This window comes from Peromyscus maniculatus, chromosome 10, assembly GCF_049852395.1.
Source record: "Peromyscus maniculatus bairdii isolate BWxNUB_F1_BW_parent chromosome 10, HU_Pman_BW_mat_3.1, whole genome shotgun sequence".
Classification (NCBI taxonomy): Eukaryota; Metazoa; Chordata; class Mammalia; order Rodentia; family Cricetidae; genus Peromyscus; species Peromyscus maniculatus.
This window is the reverse complement of record NC_134861.1, coordinates 27,851,356-27,870,584: the sequence shown is the minus strand read 5'-3', so window position 1 is coordinate 27,870,584 and position 19,229 is coordinate 27,851,356. Positions and strand designations below refer to the sequence as shown.

The following is a 19,229-nucleotide window of genomic DNA, read 5'->3' as shown; positions in this document are numbered from 1 at the left end:
GTCAATTCTAAACATGATATGAAAAATATATGTATACATACAACCTACTGAGTTCATTGATGTGTGTGTGTGTGTGTGTATGTGTGTGTGTGTGTGTGTGTTTATATGTGTATGTTTAAAGAAGTCATGAAGTTGAGAGGGAGTGGGAAGAAGAAGAGAGGAAGGGAGTTGGATAGGGTACTTTGTGGAGGGGAAATGAAATATATGAAATTCTAAACAAACAATAAAATAAATGTTAAAAAAGAACAACCCTCCCAGTTAAAGAAAAAGAAAGAAAGAAAGAGAGAGAGAGGGAGGGAGGGAGAGAGGGAGGGAGGGAGGGAGGGAGGGAGGGAGGGAGGAAGGAAGGAAGGAAGGAAGGAAGGAAGGAAGGAAGGAAGGAAGGAAGGAAGGAAAGAAAGGAAATACAATTTCTCCTGTGCTAATGCTTTGTGATGTTAACACTTGAGCTGAACCCAAACAGCAGGAAAAAAATAAAGAAAAGGTGGTAGTGGTGTGTGTGTGGTGCTCCAGGGCATACTCTTTTGTTTTGTTTGCTTTTTGAGACTGAGTGTCTCTGTGTAACAGCCCCAACTGTCCTGGAGCTCGTTCTGTAGCCAAGGCGCCTCAAACTCAAAAGATCTGCCTGCCTCTGCCTCCCAAGTGCTGGGATTAAAGGCATGGGCCACCCCCATTTGACACAGCAGAACTCTTAAAAGTAAGAACTTTGAACAAGACCACCTAGGCTCAAGTTACTTCCCTTCTTGATTGTTCTGGAAATCTATTAACAACATCAGAAGAAAGTCAGGAAATCAAATAGAGATAATTAGAAAAGTTTTCACCAATAGTTCCAGTTGTGGCTTCAACTTCCACATGTAGGAATGAATGGCCATGAAGACATGCCCAGCCTTTATCCCAAATCTTGGCACAGAACCCACCGGAGAACTACTGCAGAGCTGTGGAAAAAAACAGGAATAACTCTTCATTCCTCCCTCCCCCGTATATTTCAGGTGATTAATAAGAAAGCAATAGCTACCTAGAGCAAGCCTCACACCCATTCCACTTGAAATCCCTGTGACTGATCCTTGTAAGTTACTTCTGAAATGAGAAGTACTTCTAAAGAAGAGCAAAATAATAAAGTTTTCTTTTCAGATGGTGACATAAAGGATGTAGGTGTAGGAATTAAAGCAGAGGATCTTGCTGTAGGGAAGGACAAACAGAAAAATGGCACCAACAGAAAAGGAAAACAAAAACAAACCAACTCACACTGAAAACTAGCAGTAGGTAATAAGAGAGTTTTGTTTTTGTTGTTTCTTTTTTTTTTCCTAGAGGAAAACATAAGGCTCACATATGTAAGCAAATTCCGTTTGTAGCATTTGGTATTGAAAATAGAAAGAGAAAAATTAAATATCTAGTGCCCACGGTAGAAAACTGTTATCCAATGGTGCACAATTTAGAAAATTCACAAATGGCATCAATGAAAATTTTAACCCAAAGCTTTACAGTGGGTTCATTGTGAATTATTAAAATTAGCTGATCATTCACTTTTTGTCTTTAAACTTAATATACTTTACCTAGTGTGTGTTTTGTGGCATAATGGTTATACTTAAATTTTGGACATATATAATTATTGTAATGTTTTAAATCTAGAAGCAATAACTTCCTAACACACAAAGATGGACATAATATCTTGTCTGTGTGGCTAAAATACAGTGCATCATGGTTATAATACAATAATGACAGCATTGTTGTGTAATAACATGCTCAAACACAAACTAACGTCCCCATGGATAGTCACGTGTCCCATGGATATTGACTTTTCCAGTGGGTCCATTCTCTCATGTGTAAGCAGATTTACCACCATCTCCATAGGAAGGAAGAGTTAGCTGTGACTTTGTCCTTTGCCGTCCCCCAAGTGAATCTCCCTAAGAATATCCCTGTGAGCAGTTCCAGGACACATAAACACGAAACCAGTTCTAGTTACAGAAAATGTGCAGGCCATAGAGGACTTCTCTACTGAACTCTATCACCATCTATATCTACTCTGAATAATTGATCCCACTTTTTTTTCCCTTTGCCAGAATTAGTTGGACAAATTCCTTAGTTTTTAATTTTATTTAATCTGTGGAGGCAAAGCCAAAGAATTCCCCTTTCCCAAAGATAAGCCTTTCCACTGCATAAGTGCCTTAACGCTCTTGATTGTCACACCACAGCACTTGAGACCATTTGACTCCAGTGAATTAGTGGAGCAAGACTGTCTGAAAGCAGAGTGACTCCTCTGTTTAAGCACTTAAACACACAGTGAATAACTGTGCGCCTTTTTTTCCCTTCACTGATCTGCTGTGTCCTGAAGCAGAGTATTATTACAGATAATCTACAATGAATGAAAGACAAAGCATTCTGCACTCCAAATATGTACTTGTTTGCCAAGTTTCCCGAACCTGTGATTTTTCAAAATAAAAGATACAAATATTTATTTGAAAAATGATATAATTAAGAGAGGCTCACTACAGGGCAGAGCCCATACCACGCTGCACAACCCATCCACAGAACCAATGAACAGTTTCTGCAGACAGACACCTATTGTCAATAAGATTAGTTGAGCTCAGAATAGTGCCAGGAAACCTCTTTCATGCTTCAACAGAAAGTAATTTGTTTCAAGTAATGATGACTAGTTATATATAATTATCTGATTATTGCAAAAAAAAAAAAAAAAAAAACTCGCCCAAACAACTTTAGTATGCTATGTTATAAGGTTTCATTTCCTCCTTGAATTATTTAATGTTTATGTAGTCCTGAAACAAACTGAACAATTCAAAACCAATTAAAAATTTTGCCCAAATCACTCCTAACTTGTAAATCAGCACAACATGGTAGGTACATATTAAGTTGGATTCTTTTTCCTTTTTTCTTTTAGAGAGCAGTAACAGTAGTGTCTTCAAAAATAATGAGGTTTTTCCAGAGGAAAATAGTTTATAAATCATCAGCCAATGAAAATGATTCATGAAATTATATCAATTTTAATATAAAACAGCATAATTCTTATCTCTTGTGTAGGTAGACTTTTAAGATGTATGAGAAAGTGAATTGCTTATACCATGTAAATGAAAATAATCATTCAGTGTCTAATACAGTCTTGCAAATAAGGAAAAATATTTAGATTCGTACACAAAGAAATTTCAGTCATTGTTATTCTTCTGATTTACTTGGAAACACAATGAATTAAACTAATATTATTTTCTATTCAACTGGCATAAATTAACTCTGCTTCTGGGAGCAATTCATTTTGAATACTTGCCCAGTGAGTTAAAATGCTGGAGGTTTTATTTCCTCCCAGGTGAGGTCACAGCTCCTTAATTAATCTTTCTAATTATAAGAAAAAGATAAGAAAAGTATCAACTATTTTATGATATAAATTGAAGTTAAGTGTATACGTGATTTTGAGCTGAAAACATTTTCTTGCATTGACATTATCAGTGGTTGAAAGTATTAAGAATGCTTCAACTAGAAGTAACGTAAGCTATTACTCATATGACTTGGGTGTAGAGAGGCGTGCTTGTCTCCTGGAATTAAGAACTTGGAGAAAGGCAGGCAGTGGGTGTCCATTGCATGAGTCAGCCTTGGTGGAGTGAATCCTATCAGATTTATTCCTGCCTTTCTCCTCAAGACTCCAAAAAATCACCCATCTCTTGGTATTGCACATGTATCAAGGCAGAGAAGAAGGGAGGAGATTGAGATGCCAGCCTTGCCCAATGTTTATCAGAGCAGTAAAACCTTTCGCTAACTCTCAACATTACAACAAAATGTCTTTTCACCTTGTCAGAAAGGTATCCTGGGAGCTCTAGCATATTACCCTAAATGTGCCAGCCTTTTCTGGTCTCAGAAGCTAAGCAGGGATGCATCTAGTCAGAACTTGTATGGGAGGAAACGTGTTGCATGGTCATAGCTGAATGGTGGATTTTTGTTCTTATTTTTTACTATAGCATAAATATGTTGAAAGGGTGTCTGGGGAAATAAGTATTTCCTTTGGAAATGAGCAAAAGAGAAAAAGACAGATTATTCAAATGACATTATTTTTTTTAGCTGACATCATCTACCATTCTGCTTACAGGGAATTATTCAGGGGATCAACTTTTACCCATATCTAAAAAGTGAAAATAATACTGTCTGTCTGTGTCTTAGAACTGCTTGAAGGTTAAATGAGATGATTTACACAAACTTGCTCTGTAAGCTGTTGAGAACTAAATGTGGTTTAGATTCTCAATGTTTCAGGAACACAGCTCCAAAGAACTTCTTTTTTTTTAGGTCACACCAACTTAACCTTCCCTACTTATCCAGCAGATCTGTAGATACAGGTATACTTAATTTTTGACCTAGAGAAATCTTAAGATACTCAGAATAAGTGTGTGTGTGTGGGGGGGGCAGTTATAAGCACAAAAGCAATCAGAAATAACTTGCTGTAAAAAAAAAATGATAAAGATGATTTAATGTAATTTGTACTGAGAATCCTAGACGAAAAAACCTATAAAATGATTCAGAAAAATCCTGCAAGGTAAATATAGACAAATGCCATTCAATGAAAGAAAATACTGATTAAATAGATGAAAAATATTATAGTCTTAGGAAAAGATGGGTACAAATGTAGCTTGATTAAAAGAGTAATAATTCAAGTAGATTTTTAAAGGTATTTTGTTATTGTTATCAAGGCTGAGAAGAACCAAATAGGCTACCACAAAGAAACATGAGGTTAGCCTCAGGTACCCAACAGTCAACTCCAGTGAACTGCAGAAAAATGTATGCAAAGCTGCATGGTAGAGGGGTGGATCCAGATGCCAAAGTAAAAAGTGTAATACATAAAGATCCAGCAAATACATTTGTAAGGGCATTTTAGCCCTGTCTCCCAATGGAAGAGGGAATGGAAAGATATAAGAGCCAGAGGTTGGAAGGATTGCTCTGCAAAAGCGACTTCTGGACAGGACAGGACCATTGCACTTAGGAGCTCATTGCTGTTGCTGTTACCCTGCCCAAGACAAGCCAGTTGACATTCCACCATGTATGGGAAGAGACTCATGAGGCCCCACACCTGGCTGAGAACAATTGCCAGTTGATGGCCGCTAGAAAGAAAGTCATTCTTCAGAGATAATTGCCCTTGGCAGGAGAACCGTGAAGAGTGAAGAATTGCATAAGGGCAGCACTCACTGGACCAAGTACTAGAAGGAAAGAAAAGAAAAAGAAAACAGAAAAAAAAAACAAAACAAAACAAGAAGTTGTGCTGTGGGATGGTCTGTATGTCAAATTGCTCTGATTAGTCACTAAATAAAACACTGATTGGCCAGTGGCCATGCAGGAAGTATAAGTGGGACTAACAGAGAGGAGAATTGAGAGAACAGGAAGGAGTCAGGGAGACACTGCCAGCTGCCGCCATGACAACCAGTAAGCCACCATCCACGTGGCAAGGTATAGATTTATGGAAGTGGATTAATTTAAGCTGTAAGAACAGTTAGCAAGAAGCCTGCCACAGCCATAGAGTTTGTAAGCAATATAAGTCTGTAAGTTTACTTGGGTGGGTCTGAGCGACTGTGGGACTGGCAAGTGACAAAGATTTGTCCTAACTGTGGGCAAGGCAGGAAAACTCTAGTTACAAAGTTGGGCTGTTTAAAAAACAAAACAAAAAGCTGTTGTGAGGGAGATACTGCAGGGTGAGATGTCCTGGGAGCAGCTGGAGGGGGAGGGAAATATGATCAAGTACATTGTACACACACATAAAATATTCAAGGAATAAATGAAAATATATTTGAAGTAAATGAATAAATAAAGGTAAATACCATGCAACAAGAGAAAAGTTAAATCAAAAAGCCCTAAGTGGGTACTGTTTAGGTGATTTTTACCTACAAGGAAGATTTACATGCTATCAGAGACTCAATGTTGAAGACTGAGTTTAACTTTTTACACTTTGATGAAATAAAAATAATACAAGTGGCACAATTTTATATTTTTCTAAGGGAAAGACAAGCAATTATAATTTTGGAGACATAACTCTAAGAACATAATTTATAACCTTGCATTTTGATAATATTTTATTTCTAAGCTTGAAAATTTTTTTAATAATGGTTAAAATGTAAACATTCTTTATAGTTCAGAAAATTCATTTTTTGTTTTAATTTTAAATTTAGCAAATGCTTGTTTATTAAGTTTAAGGCAACTAACTACCTCCCCCCCCCTAAAATAACAGGCATACACACTTGGGAAGTTGTGGTGATACATTGTGTACCTCAATAAAGCTTACCTAGGGATCAGAGGACAGAACCAGCCACTAAATTAGACATAGAGGTCAGGCAGTGGTGGCACACACTTTTAATCCTATCACTTGGGAGGCAGAGATCCTTTTGGATCTCTGTGAGTTCACGGCCACCCTGGGCTACTTGAGAGAAACAGAACCAGGCAGTGGTGACACACGCCTTTAATCCCAGGGAGTAATATGGCAGGACACAGAAAGGTATATAAGGCATGAGGAAAGAAGGACTCACTCTCTTGAGGCTGAGGATTTTGTAGAGGTAAGCTAGTGGCTGTCTGTTTGCTTCTGTGATCTTTCAGCTTTCACCCCAATATTTGACTCTGGCTTTTTTATTATAAGACCTTTTAAGATTCCTATTACAGGATGATGCTCAATGGTAGAGTGATTAGCTAGAGGTGCAAGATCCTGGTTTCATCACTGCAAAACAGTAAAGAAAATAAATAAGTTTATAAATATGTTGTAGCTGATGGCAAAGAACAATAAAGATCACAAGTGGAAACAAAATTGTGGATAATTAGCTGACTTTAAGTAGAAAGAGTGCCTGGAAATATACCAGTCAGGCCTAATAAAATCACACGAGTCCTTTAAAATGGAAGCAGGACAGAAAGTTAGAGTGATACAATCTGAGAAAGTCTCAATTTGGTCTTTTGTCTTTGAAAGCGAGAAAGTTTTCCAGAAACCAAGGGTGTGAAGTGGCAGCCCTCAAACCTGGAAAAGTCAGGAAGTGGATTGTCTACCAGTGTCTCTAGAAAGCACTTCACACCTTTATTTTAGCCTTGTAAGATTTATTACCTGCAGGACTGTAGGATAATAAATTTGCATTTTATTAAGCCACTGAGTTTGGTAATTTGTTCTAATAGTAATGGGAAGCTAATACGTATTTGAATCTGTTTCTAAACAAATGAGAAAATAAGATTCAAGCTAAGGGCAGCTATTTTGGAGTGGCTGAATTTAGACCAATTTAAATATGATTTTGACACTTTCCTCCATGACTTAAAAATATATTAATATATTTTTCAATTGCAAAGTCACATATAAACTTAATATGTACCTCTTTTGAGATATTAATGAAAACAGACCTGATTTGCTTTATTTAATGTAGTGTTCTAATATATTTTAATGGAGCATAAACCAGTCAACTCAAATTCTTTGTATATATCCTCTAAATAATGATTTTAAGAAATTTATTTCTATTGTCTAATATCCAACACTGTGAAGCTAATAAGCATTTTAATCTTTTATGATTATTTACAGAGTGAACTATGTATGGTAGCAATTATCAAAGAGCTAGATACATTGCAAGGTTTATTAGAAAAGCCATATACTATGAGGAGAGCACAAGTGTGTGTGTGCATGTTTGCGTGCGTGTGTGTGTGTGTGTGTGTGTGTGTGTGTGTGTGTGTTGAAATAAAGCAATTGACTCAAGTTGGAACATTCTATATTGAAGAAGGCACATTAAAGATTAGAAAATCAACATCTCACAAGTCTCATAAGTTCCCTGAAACTTACAAGATTCACAACACTTTGCCCTTACCAAGGTTTTATGAGCAGTAAGAGCTTCTGCGGAAGACTCTCCAGCCAGTCAAGTGCCAGGGTTCCATATTTTGTGAGTCATAGCCTGCTGACTGGGGTGGAATATTAGTGAAATAGCTTTGAGTCACCCATGCTTCTGCAAGTAATCCCTCACCTATACTCCTGTAAATAACTCCAATAAAATTCATTGATTCATCAAGTTAGACTTTTATGATATTGTTACTTTGGCCTCTTATTACTTCCCCATCAGAGATGAGTAGACCTTTTTTCATATCTCCCCAGGAAAAGAGTCACACAAGTGTATGTGAACATGTATCTGTATGCATGTGTGTGTGTGTGTGTGTGTGTGTGTGTGTGTGTGTGTGTGTCTGTGTGTGTGTGTGTGTGTGTGTGTGTGTGTGTGAGAGAGAGAGAGAGAGAGAGAGAGAGAGAGAGAGAGAGAGAGCTAGCTCTAGGCTTAGCAAATAAGTGTATTTGTCAAATATTTTTTTAATGTTGTAGTTATTTGCTTAATTCTATCCAACATTAATCAAAAATATTAGATTAGAAACCTAAGGACTGGAAAGAGATTCCATATTCCGTTGCTTCTTTAACTTTTCTGTTGAAATTCTTTAGATGGCCTTTAGAATCTAGTTCTATAGGAACTGATACAACTGATGGAATCTGGTAAAGTTGCGTGCAAACAAGAAGACAGACAGCTTTCCTCTGAGTATGCTGGAGTCTTCACTTTGCCGTAATTTAATGCCTAGGTGGAGGTATGGATTTGAATTATTTAAGAATGTAGTCAACAAGGACAAAATATTGGCATTATTTTTCCCAGTGACACATTCTTTAGTCTTTGTAATTTTAATTAAGAACCATAGGCAAATAGGGAGGAGGATGAATTTGGCTAAGAATTTATTCTGCTGTGAGAAGATGAGCAGTGGTGGACATCAACAGTCAGAACTAAGATATTTATCCCTCAGCACTGTGCTGAGGAATGAGGCTCTCAAATTCACTGAAGTTTGAGTTTGGAAAAGTAAATTCATACTTCAAGAAAAAGGACTCTCTCCTTTTTCTTGAAGCAAGAAAATGATTAACATTCTGGCCTTTCCCTTTCTCTCTGTTTTCTTTTCTCTCTTTTAAAAGCTTCAGTCACTATATTAGTAGTGTTGTTGAAGTGTGGTGGAAACTAAACAAGCGGTATTTATAATTTTATGACAAGCAAAAACTAATAACTTAAAATTGCAGTAAGTTTTTGCAAAATTCTATCTCCTTGGAGGAACTCTACTTTTCTTTTTTTCTCATACATTTCTTCCCCCACCCTGTTCTGTGGCAGGCCTGATTTCTACCAGAAATTAAAATTCCTAAATATTCCTTTGAGAAAATAAATATTCAAAGAATATTGTCACACTTGCTGAACGTCTTTATATGGTGTTTGATTGTATATTACAATTTTCAACGTCTAAAAGGATATATACTAACTTGAATGAAGAAAATGTATTTACAGGGTTTGGGGAAAATATAATCTGTAGAAGCTAAAGGGCTTGATTTTCTTGAATGGCAAAATATATTTTATGTAATTCTAGAGTTGACGCAAAGACAAATGAATATCCCCATGGTGTAATCACCTAGTTGAAAAATCAGGTGACTTCTGTCTTCTCATTCCCTTTTAGCACTGTAAGTTTTTATAGTTTTTTTTTTTTTTCTATCTTGGTTGGTAGATGAGTCAATGTTTAACTGGTCATTCATCACTTACTATATAAAAGAAAAGCTATTACCTGAAACTCATTTTTACAGTTACAGGCAAACAGAAATAATCATTTTCAAGGACCTAGAGCTGTTTTTTGAAAAATGCCATCATTTTATTCCTATTTTACTTACTCTTTACTTACATGTGAGCCAGCTTGGAGAGCTGCATTCTGCAAGTTCCAGCCATAAAGGGTTTCTACCACTTTCCTTCAGCATCATGCAACAGGAAGGGATTGAGCTCCAGGGAATCATAGGTATCTTTCAGACTGACTCAGAGAAATGGATTTAAGGCACAAATCAGTCACAACAGTCATGCCTTCCATTCTAAGCTAGATTCTGCACATACCAGGTTCTGTGAGTACCAATGTGTCTCAGTGCAGAGCCATTGTTCTTCTTAGAACAGCCCTAACTTGTTTATATATTTAAAGAACTGTCATTTTCAATGTGTGGACTTACATGTAATAAATAGGTTCTGTCTTTTCCATTGATGAGATAATACCTGTTGTTATATAGAAAGGGGGTTGGATATGCAAGACAGTTGGACAATGGTCTTCATGATTGCAGTGACTTGAAAATTCTTCAAGTACTCAGAAGCGAGAGCTTAGTGATGAATAAAGTGTAAAGGAGCTTGAGAGCCTCATAGAACCAGTTTCAGCTCCCCTCTGCTGTTGAACAATGTGAACATAGCCAATTCACGTGACTCTTCTAATACGTACATTTTTTTTTCATTGAAGTTTAAAGGCATAATGTAATGGTTGGTGTACCATAAAAGCTAAATAAATGTCCACACACCCCTAGTGAGGTAATTACAGCCCAATTCTGTTTGTGGGTCAGAGCAACTTATTCTGCCACATAATTTCTATCCCCATATTCATCTGCTCATCTTCATCCTCAGAGCTGGACTATGTAGAAATACCTAGGAGCCCTCAAGTTCTTTTCCCTTGATGTCTACAACCATATTAGGTTTGGGAAATCTTCTTTTCCCTAAGGTTTTTCTGCATCCCCATAAAAACTTCCAAATCCATAGTTTTCACCAAGGTGAAAGGTCAAGAGAAGGAAGGAGAAAGTAACATTTAACTATTTTTAACTTTTGATTTCTTTTCTCTGATACTGAGGCCTTGCACTCCCATAGGCACATTGTGAATCAATAAAAGTCCTCCCTAAGGACAGAGTAAGCATTCAATGGCCCCTGAGGACCTTTATCTTACAAGATACAGTCAAAAAGGAGTTGCACTTTTAGATTCAATTGCTGAGGGAAATACAAAATGAGAAAAAGTTACAATGAATCAGTAACTTCAGTCAACACTTTTGTATTTCAGATGCCACCGAATTTGGGCACATTTGGGAAATGAAGATTGTGATGCATCTAACCAGCATGCTCAGTATTCGTTCTGCTTCTAGGCACTGCTGTGTTTTTTTGGACTCTTGAAGCAATTTGTGGCATCCTTACAAAAGAGATCCTCATCCAAAGATTGAGAATTTCATTGGAAAGCTACTGTAGATTAGGGTGATACCTGCAAGGTGATGGGAGAGTAAAAGACAAAGTATCTGTAAGCACAGAGACTGACTACAGAGTGATTCTTACTTGACTATAATAGTCAAAGTGTGGGATTTGGGGGCCCAGGATAAGGAACTGGCAATAGAAACAAGAGTACATAAAGAATATGGGTCCCTTCCTTTCTCCCCCTTCCCCCTCTCTCTCTTCTCCTTCTTTCCTTCCTTCTTTCCTTCCTTCTTTCCTTCCTTCCTTCCTTCCTTCCTTCCTTCCTTCCTTCCTTCCTTCCTTCCTTCCTTCCTTCCTTCCTTCCTTTCTTTCTTTCTTTCTTTCTTTCTTTCTTTCTTTCTTTCTTTCTTTCTTTCTTTCTTCTTGCCTAGATGTTGAAGGAAAATGAAAGACTTAAAGTTTATTTGCTAGTGATTGGAAGGGGTAGAAAAAAGTTGCTTCTGGAAAAAATTAATTTCAGTTATCTCATATTGGTCACCTCTCTCTCTCTCTCTCTCTCTCTCTCTCTCTCTCTCTCTCTCTCTCTCTCTCTGTGTGTGTGTGTGTGTGTGTGTGTGTGTGTGTGTGTGTGTGTGTGTGACTAAGCTAAGCAAGCAGATAGAAACGGTGGCTGAAATTGAAGCAAGTGTCCATTTCTGTGAATGGAATCACTGAACCACAAGAAATCAATGGCATACTTTCCAAGCCAAGAAAGGATAGGCTGAACCAGTTGGAGATGAATCTGGAGTCCATCAGCATTCTCTATAAAGAGTCTGGGAGCAAATATTCTAAACTACTTAACTTTTTCATTGTAGCCCAAGAATAGTTATAGACAAGATGTAAATATTTTGGAGGTCTGTGTTCTCACAAAATCTAATTACAGAAATCTATGTAGAGATGTCAAAGATGTCAAGCTGGATTTGGCCTAAGGATGTAATTTTTCTTTTCTTTTCTTTTCTTTTTTTTTTTTTTATCTGATCCAGAATGTTAAGCTACAGAAGGCCTGGGACCATATGTGCCCAGCTCTCTGTGAAGCCTATAGTCTAGTACAGTGCCAGCTTAATGTACATTTGCTAAGGTGATCATTGTTGTGGAAGAATGACTTTGAAGGTATTTTGCTTTCTGCTTTGTTGTAGCAACAAAGAAAACAAAGACTATAAGAAGAACTAGGGAAGCCAATGGCAGACAAAAATGAGAATGGAGTATATCAAGTGCAAAATGATATAGCAACAGGGATACAGAATAAAGAGTTAAAAACTGTATCCCTAGCAATTAGTAATCATCAGAATAAAAGATCATTAAAATGTAATCAAAGAAAGGATACACCCACACAAAATACTCTGGACATTAGCTTATTTATTTATTTATTTATTTATTTATTTATTTATTTATTTATTTATTTATTTATTTAGACAGCATCTCACTCTATAAGGTGTGAGCCACCATGTCTGGCTTTCCTGAATGTTAGGGATAGAAGAAGCTTTGAGGAGTCTGCATAGCTTAACTTTAATGGTTACTGTTCTTAGCATTTTTAAGTTTCTAGTCAAAAAATATTATTTCTAGCTTGATCCAAATCTGTGTGCTAGAGTATTATAAATCTAACATCATGAATCTGTGAACTATTTGAGGGAGAGTCAAACATTTTTTTCTTTGACATTAAGTAGCTAAAATAACCAGCTTGGATAATTTTTAAGCAAGTCAGCTGATATTTGTCAAGAGTTTTATTTTAACTTTACCCCCCCCCCTTAAATTTATGAGCTTAGCTTTTGTAAATTTCCAACTTCACTTTATGAAGTCAGTGACAATCATATGTCTTAAATATTTTCTTCTTATTAATAGTTTTCTGCATCTACTTGTCTTTCTCTGTAATCCCTGTTAGAGGCACTCTGTGATGATTTCAGAGGCTATCTTCCCTAAACATTCTTGACCCAAGGTAAATGCATGGACTTCTGATGAATGGATTCCAGGAGGAAAGCATCCATATTTTTAGACTTTGATTCATAGTTTTTAATTCCCTTACCTTTCGCTGTGGTCAACTGTCATTCTTAGTGTATGCAGTCATTTTCAACATTACAAAATTATCATTTTTGTGTTCAAATTTTATCACATGTGTATCACTTGATACAAACCTAGTGTGTGTGGTTTGTTATGCTTATGTGAGGGAGGAAAAAACAACACCATAAACATGTCTCATCGTGCCATTGAAGCTTTTCTTAGAGTAATTGGAGCAAGAAGAAAGGAAGGAGTAGAAATCGAGGAAAAGGGTCTTAGCCTGAATTTTCCAAATTGGTTATTTATCTGTTAATTCTTCGTCTTTCCTCATCACCATGTCTGAACTGAGAAAGTCTTCCTAATGATAATAAACTGTGTCAAGAACAGATGGCTGATTTGATGTGATGAAAATAGCTGTGTCAATTGAGGGTATTTTTTTTTTCTTACCCATTTTGCTTTTCATCACTCTGGGGTTGGTGGTTCATGCATTTTTTTTTTCTTTTACAGAGTGTACCCTCAGCCCAACATAACGTGGTAAATCTCTCTCCCAAAGCAATTTGGGTCTTTTTCTCTAACAGACTTGAGTAGTGGCCTTTTATTTTTAAATAATTTCTACGTTTCTTGTCTTTTCAGTTTTAGTTAGGTTACTTTGGGAAGGATCAGTTTACAACAACTGTTTAGTGTCGGAAATTTTACAGTTTCACAGGCCCTGACAGCTCAGCATGAGAAAAGGTGGCATTATGTCAACTGTAAACGAGTATGCTATTTATATACTAATTAAACTTTGTACTAGTGGGGTGAAACAATGTCATTTAGAGCACCCCAGTTGTTCTGTTTATATGATTGTTGTCTATTGAAACCATCTATTGTTTGGCATTTTGCAGTGTCATCCCCTAAATGCCATTTCATATCCTTCTACTTAAAAATATTAGCCTACTGCTTAACAAATCACAGTCAGTACATCTAACAGCAAAGGGGATTCTGTGAATTGTATGCTTCATCATAGCACCTAGTTTGAATGGTGACAATGACAAGGTAGGGTTGTCAACTACATCCTAAATGCAAGATATTTTCTTAAAATGTCCTTTACATTTTAATTTACCCGATCTTAAAAAAAAAAAAAAGATGGAGTAAATTTTATAACACTGTTGCTCATGAAGAAATTAGAGCTGCACAGTTTGTGTGTGGACATCAGGACTCTGTTGTCCAACCTCATAGCCACCGTTATGCATGATGCCACTTGGCTTTGGCTTGGCTGAGCCCATGGATCCACACACTAATCTACTGGTTACACTGGATGGGGTCACTTTTTGTCCTTTTATTTATGGACAGTGTGTTAACCAAAAAAAAAAAAAAATGCATATTACCTGGCAGTTAAACTTCTGTTCTGTAATCTTAACACAGAACCATTCCTGACTCACATACCTGTGAGTTCACACGGCCCTCCTTTGTGCACATGGAGCTGCCGCATCTACACTGGTGATACCTTTCCACAGACCACACCTGTTCTGTGAAGCTGACTCAGGCATCCTGATAGTGTATGCTCACTTGTGAAGGGAAAAGTGATTAATAGTCCATTGAGCTATTTTCTTTTCTTGCCTCACATCTGCAGAAGGTGGTTTATTAGATTTTGCTAATGCCGTTTTCCCTCTTGTTAGACAAGGAGCAGAATCAACGTGTATCACATCTGTGTGGGAGCCACACAGAGCACCATCTGACCGTTTCCTGACTGGATCCAAGGAGTCCACCTACCCAGGCGCTTATATCCTGAGAGCACAAAGCTGCATCCATTGAGCATTGTTAACAGAGTGCTCGTCTTCACTTCTCTTTAAAAAATGATAGAAAAGGGCGGGTGAGATGGCTCCTCTGCTGAAAGCACTTGCTGCTAAGCCTAATGACCTGATCTGAAGCCCCGAGACCCACATAGTGGAAGGAGAAAAACAAACCTTGCAAGTTATCCTCTGACTTCCATATGTGCTCCATGGTGCACGCACACACACACACACACACACACACACACACACACACACACACACATTAATTTTTTAAAAAACAAAAATGACAGAAACAGCCTTGACACTCAGCATTAGAATAACTTGCTATGAGGCTTAAGCAGGTGACCCCTTCATTGCTTTTTCCTTACATTTTCAATAACCTTCAAGGCTGAAATAATTCCATAATAGAGTTAAAAATCCAGGGAAAAGAAAGACAGAATACAGCTTAGCTCTGCATAATTCTAGCAACCAGACCACATTTCCTGAATGTGGCATAGTCTTGTTCATAGACATGCCAAAGCGGAAAAATACAAATCTAAAATTTGAGCCGATAACGCGGATGGTGGCAGAGATACCAACTTGTGAAAAGTCACAATTTTGCATTGTGCTGGGAAGCCACCTTCTGAGGCCCACGACTGTCACTCTTTAATACCCAGCAGAGGCCCCCCGCTGTGCTTTGTCAGTCAGGAGCAACATCCAAGGCTCCCCGTAAAAGTAATTCACACTTTTCTCACAACACTGTTGCTTTAATTACCACTGAACTCCGCTGATGTTCAGGCAGGCCTGGCAGGACCACAGCAGAGGCAGAGCCACAAAAAAGCAAATGGCTTTTCCCCTCTTTACTTCATGATTAGTAGCCCATCTTTGATGGAAATGTTTCTAGCTCTGAAGCATGAACTTAACTCCCTTTGCCATATTTATTATCAAGAGACTCACAGATGAGAGAGAAAGAGAGGTAGAGGTGGAGAGAGAGAGAGAGAGAGAGAGAGAGAGAGAGAGAGAGAGAGAGAGAGAGAGAGAGAGAGAGAGAGAGAGACTAAGATCCAATTAGAAGTTTTGGTAAGGAATGAAATTGAATTTCTCATCTTTTCTTTCCTGTTTTTGTAACACATATTCTAAGACTTCAGAGCATGTATTCTTGCTGGACAAATATCAATCTGTTTATTTACTGTAGATTTCTTTCTTCAAGATTAGTCAATATAGTAAATCACAAATCAAAGGAAACCACAGAAGTGCCAAAATCTACCAGTGCATAAAAATAATAGCAGAGCCTGTGCTTTATAAATAAGATGAGGGCAATGTTGTAGGTTTAAGATGTATGTAAACACACTTTTCATTTTGTATCACAAAATATTCTCCCAATGAAGTAATTCCCACTGAACCAACTTCCACAATCTCCTACACATAGAATACCAGAGTAGGCATCTGTAATATCATGTGAACTTTTAGAGATGCAATAAGTAGGGTTATAATCTTTAGCAAACTATTTAAAGGACTGCTGAGTTTACTCCTGGCTCTAAAATTCCATATTGAAATAGAATTTAGGGACTAGAGAAAATGCTCAGAAGGTAAGAGCCCTTGCTGGACACACTAGGTCCTGAGCTTGAATCCTCAGAAGCCATATAAAAAACCAGGAATGTCATGAGCACCTGTAACCCCAGTACTGTGCTCACCTGATACCAGCCTAGCTCTAGATGGTTGAGAAAACTGTCTCATGCAAGTAAGGCTGGGTGTGACTGAGAAAGGCACCCAGCACCTTCCTGTGTTGCACTCACCCACACATATGTGCACACATACACCCTATACACATGAATTTAGTTATACATCAGTGTTCTATACACATTGTTGAGTGATTGGTGTAATGCTGTTCATTACTCACTAAATCCTCATCTGACTGGTCACAGTGGGGCAGGATCTACTACAGACCATGGGTAGGAATTATGGTTTCTTCCAGTGGATCCTGAAAGTAGAAAATATCTTCTCCAAGACTTCAGCCATATATGCCAAATTGTCCTTATTTATATTTTCTCCTGTATTCATCATATTAAACTCATTATACTAAATTATACACCTGCTATGGTGTATGATAGTGTGTTCTTCCTTGATCCCTATTATATAAAAGGGTATAGTCTTTGTAGGATGAATGTTTGTGAAACTGCAAAATCCTGACAAATGATATTCATTTAGATGACACTGTGTGACATAGTATAATTTTAAATATGGCTACATTAGCTGGACATGGTGGTACACACCTTTAATCCTAGCATTTGGGAGACAGAGGCAGGAGAATCCCTGTGAGTTCTAGGATAGCCTGGTCTACATAGTGAGTTCCAGGATAGCCAAGACTACCAAATAGAAAGACCTGATTTTAAATAAATAAATAAGTATGTGATTCTACCACTACATATTTCTGTGCATGTGTCCTTCTTACAGTGTTGACAAATATGTTGAAAATGATGGGCCAATATGTGGGATTTGCATCCTTTCACCTTCAAACTGAGAAAATCTTTCTACCATCTTCAAACTGAAATGATGAAGTGAATGTAAGCTTTTGGGACCCAGCTTTCTCCTGGCTCTCTCTTGGGAGCCTAGAACTGATTCATTTGATGTCTGGCTACCCTCCACCATTGACAGCACACAGAGGCCAGTGATGCAGAGGAGCTACCCTGTGTTCAGACCCTGAATATCACAAAGTAGATGGACATCACCCCACTATGCCCTGATCACGGGTACAGAGACTCCACGACGAAGCACATGGACACTTTATGCACCTACATTTGAGGAGATTTGTTATTCAGAAGTAGCAATTGTGGCACCCAATTTGGGGCATTAGAAATCATGTCTGAATAAGGTAAAGTATATCCCTGCTCTTACACATTTTATACACTATGGTTATAAAACAGAAAATATAGAAACTTTCATCTTATTAATTAAAGTATTCTATTTTTGAAAACATCATTATTTCAGCAAAACTGACATAATATAAATTGCACATATTTAAAATGTACAGTTTGATGAGTTCTGGCATATGAGGGTTCATATGGAGCCATCACCACAGATAAGCCAATGAACATACCTATCACCCCAAAGTTTCCTGCACAGTCCTTCATTCCTGCCCAGGTTCCCCCTGCTCTGCTTTGTAATTTCATATTCATTTGCAGTTTTAGAAATTTTACATAAAAGGACCATATAGCTTGCCCTCTTTTGTTGTTCAGTTTCTTTTACTAGGGAGAGTTATCTGTGATTCATTTATCTGTTGCACAAATCAATAACTGCTTCGTTTTTATTACTGAGGACTCATCATTTGGGCATGTTATGGTTTATTTATGTATTAGGAATTGTTTCCAGTTTGGGTATATCACAAATGCAACTGTTGATATGCACACATGGTCAAATATTTGAATAGAAATGCATTTTCCTTCTCTGTAGAAAATATTTTGGTGTGGGTTGCCTTCTAGTCTGTAGCCTAAGTACACTGGCCAGAGAATAATGTGGGACATTCTCAAGGTGGTTTGTTTGCTACTTTTCATTCAGTTATTACTCTATTTTATTGCCTAATATCCAATGCCTTGAAACTAAGTTCTTACCTATAGATGTAGTAATATAATTAATATGCATGCCTATGATCATATGGATATATACATATATAATCATGTGCTACTTTTGTTTTCCATTGTTTTGGGAAGGAAAGTAAATACGGTCCCCCTTACCTCATATTGATACTGACTCATTCTTTTCATTCATGCTTGGTTACAGCTGTATTAAAAGGTAAACACAAATTTGCCTTCTTTTTGTGTCTTTCGGAAATATGTTTCACACATGCAAAAAAGCACTGATGAGAAGCAGGAGGCCCATGTGCTCATGATGTCTGGTTTTGACTCAAGATTCTGTGACTTAGCAATGTGAATTTGGACACACAGCTTCTGAATGTTCATGTTCGTGTCTTTATAAAGATAAGAACAGTGGGACAATGAGGCTCAGGCTTCATAAGATGGTCATCTAGTAAGAGGGGAGCTCATGAAGTGAACTGAGCCAAGGTTTGGAACATCGTAAGTTCTCCATGAAGCACTGCTGATCAATAATGATGCAGTTTTAGGTGCAGCTCAATGAGAAATTGTGATAAAATCTTGACTAAAAAGGGTGCAGAAAATAGCTATTATGCCATTGTCTGGGCTGGTAATGAATGTGGTTCCCCATGTTTTCTTAATGCAGTGTCTAGGTTTTGTTTTTGTTTCCAATCCTGCCACTAGAAAACTGATATTCTTCAACCTTTACACACAGAAGCTGCATGGAAGGCATCTGGGGAGAGAACATTAAGTTTGGTCAACAGAGATGATCCTTTCAGAGGAAGGGGTTCTCTTCAGTAGGGCTGAAGGTGAATCACTGTGTGTGAAGCCAGTGTAGTTCCAGAGCCAGACCACGCAGAAAAGCTCCCTGCAGC

At 37.5% G+C, this 19,229-nt stretch overlaps 1 long non-coding RNA gene across 2 annotated transcripts in view; it reads left to right on the top strand.

Annotated features, from left to right (window-relative positions):
* The window catches only part of LOC107400960 (uncharacterized), a 539,198-nt gene extending 520,640 nt beyond the window's left edge, over positions 1–18,558 (top strand). Inside the window, exon 6 of one of the 2 annotated variants that reach the window (XR_013042856.1) lies at positions 17,222–18,558. This is a non-coding gene — a long non-coding RNA (uncharacterized LOC107400960). The remainder of the gene's footprint in view (positions 1–17,221) is intronic. The other variant, XR_013042855.1, reaches the window with a different exon arrangement.
* The last annotated feature ends 671 nt before the right edge of the window (positions 18,559–19,229 follow it).